Source organism: Myiozetetes cayanensis, unplaced genomic scaffold, assembly GCF_022539395.1.
Source record: "Myiozetetes cayanensis isolate MyiCay16 unplaced genomic scaffold, myiCay2020 scf5-8, whole genome shotgun sequence".
Classification (NCBI taxonomy): Eukaryota; Metazoa; Chordata; class Aves; order Passeriformes; family Tyrannidae; genus Myiozetetes; species Myiozetetes cayanensis.
In genome coordinates this window covers 110,624,448-110,630,318 of record NW_026087742.1, presented here as the reverse complement: position 1 = coordinate 110,630,318, position 5,871 = coordinate 110,624,448, and positions in this window count along the sequence as shown.

Here is a 5,871-nt window from a genome sequence, read left to right as displayed (position 1 = left end):
ATTATTTGGGCCTAATTTTTCATAGTAAATAGCATAGAAAAATGTCTCCTCCACTTCACTTATTGCATTCTGACTGCAAGAAAATCATATTGTGTGGGTATTGGCAGGACACTGCAATAAAATAAGGTTGCCTTTATTAGTAGGTGGTTGTACCTTGCCAGGTCATTTTTGCAGCTCTAAGCAAATTTATGGGAAGTTTTTTGTCATTATGGAAATGCTGTTCAAATCCCAGTCCTAACCTGAGGAAGGGAATGATGTTTTTTTCAATTAAGTGAAGATACTCCTGCCACCTTAATTAGTGTTTTTTCTCTCTAGTGCAAACCATCCTAGAAATGAAGCTACAGTTTGATGCTCAGTAACATGCAAGCTACAAGGAAGCCCTCAGGATTTGACCCTTGCTGAGATAAAATACTTCAAACCACATTTAGAATCATTAACCCACAGTTTTTATTCAGGCAAAACTGCCAGTTGGACACTGTTTAGGACTTTCTGGCAAACTCTGACCTCTTGAGGAACACTTTCCGTGCTGCAGGAAACAGCAGAAATGTTCTTGCTGCTGGGTTGGGGTGGTGGGGCAGAGACAGATGATGACCAAGATGAACCGTGTATCAACCACATGGGGAGGTGCAGATGCCAATACTGGAGAAGCATGGGAAAAATTCCTGCAATTCCACATTGCAAACTTGAGGGACATGACTGCAACTCCTTCCTACAAGAGTCTGGGGTTAACACAGCCTGCTTTTTGTCTTGGGGATCCTCTAGGACACGTCCTAACTGTTCTTTGATACTCAGCTAAGCATTTGACATATTACAAGTTTTTAAAGAGACACTTTTTCTACCCCTGTCAGATGGAAGACATATGCTGCAAACTGCATACTGAACATCAGGTGTCATTATCCCACACTGTTTGATGCAAAACTTTCCCTGCAGCCTTGGCAAACAAAGTGAGATATTTAACATTGACCCATGTGCAACTATAGTTACCTGGTATGTTAAGTATCTACCACATGTGCTTATAACATAATTTGAAACAACCTTAAAGGTGGAATTCATCTGCCCTAACCAAGGCATTCAACAGCTGGATGACTAAATCTGAACCAACCACTCTTGGCTCCCTTTGTTATTAATAGAGATAAATAGATACTGTCAAAAGGCAGTTCCACCTCATCCTATCATGAGCAAGTGAACAGCCCTTCAGGCAGTACCTATTTGTGGTTTCCACCAACAATAAGAGGAGCCCAGCTGAGACTGAGATAGCTGCCTTCAAGGAGGGTGGATAAATCTCCTAGGAGTCTCATCCATGTTGCCGAAAATCAGGGAAACACAGTAACTTTCCTCTGTCTTTATTAGGTATAAAGTAGTGACAAAGGACACCAGAGAGGGGCAGCCAGACACTCCAAAGGGGATGGGAATAGGGATGGTGGTGGCCCCAGTCTCTCCTAGACGAAAGACACTCTGCCTGCCAGCAGCCTGAAGGTAGAAAAGAGACGTCTTTGCTCTCTTATTTATGCTTTCCTCATAGGATTGAATCGCCTTTTTTTCTCTCTGCCCTGATGTTAGTGTCTCCTTTTAGTTTTTCAACCAGATGCTCAAATTCAGCCAATTTTAACAGCAAGGCTAAGGTCTTAGAGAAGATCAAACTTCTAGACATGTAGGAAACTGTGGTGTTTAGGCAGAAGTATTGCATCTTGTTGTTGTCCTGGAGAGGGAAATCAAAGAGCCCACACTTTGGCAGTCTGAGGAGGCACAGCAGGTTCTTGCTGTCCAGTGAGGGTGTGCTGCCCCTTGCTCAGCCAGTGATCTTGCAGGGGCTTTAAAAAGAGTTGAAAAATTTGTGGGAGAGTCACATTTTCAGGTCAACGTACAGGCTATTGTGCACAGGCAATGTGTCTTTCAGACTTCTGTCATAAAATGGATAGGGAAATAGTTCAATCTTTCACCAGTTTTCACAGTCTTTCCCATAGCAGCTTTATTCTCTAGATGAAAGGAGACTCGCTGTAATAACTGTGTATGTACAAATAACCAAACAAACATTTCCAGGTACTGTTTCTTAACAACTCACATTCATTGATACACATAAACATTGAAAGGAGTGGCGCATTCAGGTTACTGAAAAATATGTATGTTTTGGTATTTAAATATCTCTGCATAACAACTCTGAATAAAGCAGCATGGGGAGAAAGAAGAGATGAAAAATGTCAAGTGACTAAACAGGCTTTTGTGTCACCTGGTCCTGTGTTGCTGCATGTGGGTGTGTAATTTTATTTATTGGGAATATTATTTTGTTAGTATTTTGTTAGTATTATTAAAATTATAGAAAATACTTCCTCTAAGAATTCTGATTGCCTCTTATCTGCATGAGGTATATATTTATTATATAAGTATTATGTTGCTTGTTGCTGTAGACTGTCAATACAATACTTTCAGTTCCTCCTACATTCCAAACTATGAAAAGAATACTGATGGCCAACCCCCAAGTATAAAACACCCTTCACCAAGTCAGGAATGGAACAAAGCATTGTCCTGCCCTGAACTGCATTCCAATGCATCCTACTCCCTTTAACTGCTTGCAGCAATAATCTGTGCATGAGTGTATATCTACATTTTAAAATTGCCCTTGCATGTGTACTCCTTTCATGATCTTTGCAGGCACAACCAGCACAGACACCAAGTAGTGCCTGTTCTGACAGGACATTTGATGGCATGGAGGTCTGTTATCCAATGTCTCAGAACGTAAAAATTGCCTTGGGAAGACTACAAAGGGGCAGGACTGCAAAGTCCTTCAGATGAAAGCAACATATTGGTTTTGCTGCACAAGTCTGAATGCGTTTCACAACACATACATGATGGAGAGATGAAATCCTGCTCCTTTGAGGAAACCACACTGAGCTTGGTGGTGCCAACAGGGCAAACAGTTGGATCCCACTGAGTTGCAGGTAGTGGAAGTATAATGCTTTTCCAAGGACAAAGATGAGTCTTGTAGGTCGTACTGTGGTGGAATAAGGAAATCTGCAAATTAGGGTTGCAGGTCTCCAATGTGATTTGTGGGGTTTGAACCAGGGAGATTGGTAGAACTCCATGCAGAGTTGGATCTCCATCTCTTCAAAATTACAGCATGAGTCCTGGAGGGAGGGATTTACCTCACATAGTTTTCTCTATTTAAAAAAAAATTATATTTAACTCAACTGAGTCAGCAGAATATTTGTGGTTGTTCACAGAGAGAAAAGTTGCAGTTGATGTCAATCTGAAATGGGCTTAGAATGAAAGTAATTTGGGATAGAAACTCTACATTTGCTGCTTGAAGAGGCTAAACTTTGTTTTCAGGCAACTACTTTAAAGTGAGATAGACTCCTTCTGAAGGGAACTCAGATCAGAACTGATAGGAGCAGACACCTTAAATCTTCTGGAAATATTATCTAATATCTGGGGTCATCTCAGATGTCTAATCGTCTTTGAAAACTGAGCTCTGAGCTCCTGTGCTTTCCACTTTTATTTGTTTCTTCAAAATGAGTGGTTTTATGGGTGGGATTAAGTCACAGAAGTTGAGAGAGGCTGAAGATTTATGAACAGCTATGAAAAAGTTATGGGCCATAATGTTCTTAAGGTGGGAGGAGGCTACATTCGATGTTTCTACTTTTGTGCCTGTGATCCTGTGCAAGTTCATTCAGAAGGCCACAAATGAGAGTGTCAGTTTATAAGTCACCAGCCTGTGCAGTCAATTAATTGCTGATTAACTTCCACTGGCTGCCAAACAGGGTCTGGAAGTTGGAGATAAAAAAATTCAAAGTCACTTTAAATTTTTTGAAAAATTTTGCTTATTTTCCTGTATTAGGAATTTATGTCATGGTAGCAAAATGCTAAAAACTCAAAAATACCACTATTTGAGGTATTATTGGTAATCGTTGTGTGTGTAAAGCATGCTTAGCACCCAACAAAAATTAATACAGATACTGTTAACTTTGTGTAGATGACACAAAGGTAAGAAACTTAGGCTGTTACCAGCAAAAAAATCAAAAGCAACATTTTCAGTAAGGTCCATGAGTAGGATATCTACTGTCTCTTGGAGGATTTCATTCAGGAGCTACTTAGCAAGGCCTTGCACATGGCAGATCCTTAGTGTAAATAACTGGAACGTGTAAATCGCTTTCTTGCCTATGGAAAAAGAGAGATAACAACGACCGAAGGGTCAATACCCTTAACTTTTAAGGAGGGTGTTGGCTAAATTAAAAAAGATTGCCATGTGTACTCTGTCTGTTTAAGGTAAGTTTAGATCCAGGGTATCAGTGATGTTTCATTGTGCCAGGCAAAGATGCTGGTGAGCTCAGCCATCACCCACCCTGGGTGACTGTGGTGGCACCTGAGAGGAAGCAGAGAGCTGGGGCAAACATGTTTGGTGAGAGAAACCCAATATGCAAAACAATGTAAACACTGAATGTGAGGGAAAAAATGTGCAGCAAAACTCACATCCCAAGAATCTCAGTCCTGAGTGGGTCATTTGTTTATCCCACCAGTCAAACCCGACTCTGCAGCAAAGCAAGCCAAAGAAAGTCTCTTTTATTGTTTCCATGATGCTTACTCAACTATAGGCCATTGCCCTTTTAGATTATTCTATTTTTAAGGCATAATTTCCATCTGTCCTTTGATCTTATACCACATAAGACATTTAGCTGATAACATCATCCATCAAACACCGACTTTCCTTTAGAGTTCAAACACAGTCAGCACAGGACCCCGTCCATCTGCTGGCCAGTGTCTCTGAACAGATTCAGCTTGTGAATGGCCAGCTATGTTGCCTATTTTTTAATTAACCAGCTTAGGTCTGTGCTTCCTGTAACGCCACAGAATGACTAGGGGTAACTCCACAGGGAAGTGAAATGCCCTCCCCCTGTGGAACTAGAGAAGAGGGTTTGATGCATCTAGAGCTGTGATGTGTTTGTGGTAAATGGGGTTGTCTAGTGGATGATTTCTGCCTTCAGTCCCTCAAGGAATTATATATTTTTTTGCATAAACCACAATATTGTAATAAAAGATTTGAAGGATTTTTTTCCTAAATTGGAATTCTTCTGAGGAAGGTTCATAAAACAGAAAGACAATGTTTTCTTCTGTGAGCAAACTTCTGAGTTTGTTTGAGGCAAACTTCAGAGTTTCAGGGCAGGCTGTCTGAAGCAGTGGAATTTTATATAGAAAATGCTTGTCTTCTTACCCAACTGGAGAGCCAGGGAATGTCAGATGATTTAGGTGACCAATTGTAGTGAAACAGCACAGCCTGAATTCAGAATATCTGAGATCAATCGTAGTTAAAAAAAAAAAAAAATCTAAGAAAAACTTGTCAGAAGAAAAAAAAAAAGGGAGATTAATGAGTAATCCAGGAAAAAGGTAGTTTTGCTGTGGATATTTTCCCACTGCAAACTGTTATCAAATTCTTCAAATCATTACTGTCAGATTCTTCAATTAGCTCTGTTACCTTGCTTCTCAGTGGTTTGCTTTATCCTGCACACAGTGCAGTTGTTTAGGAAGGAATTTGATTCAGGATTTATATTCCACTGGCTTGCATATACCACAGTGTAAGTATCTCCAGATCCGAAACAATAACAACAATTAAAAAAGCGCTTACATTTCCTTCTATTTCCTGGCTTGCCAATAATAAGTCCCTGCAGAGGGGAGCTTGGCTGGTGGTGTTTTGTGATTTCTCAGATAACAAGAGCTTCACATTTCTGTGGAATTCCCATTTGCCAGTGAGCTGCTGCTGCTGCTGCCCTGATTGATATATGACTGCAATGGCACTTTTCCATTTGACATTCCCTCTCTCTCCCTCTCTCTCCCCCTCTCTCTCTTAAACAACAGCCCTAACTTTTGTGTGTTGCAAATATA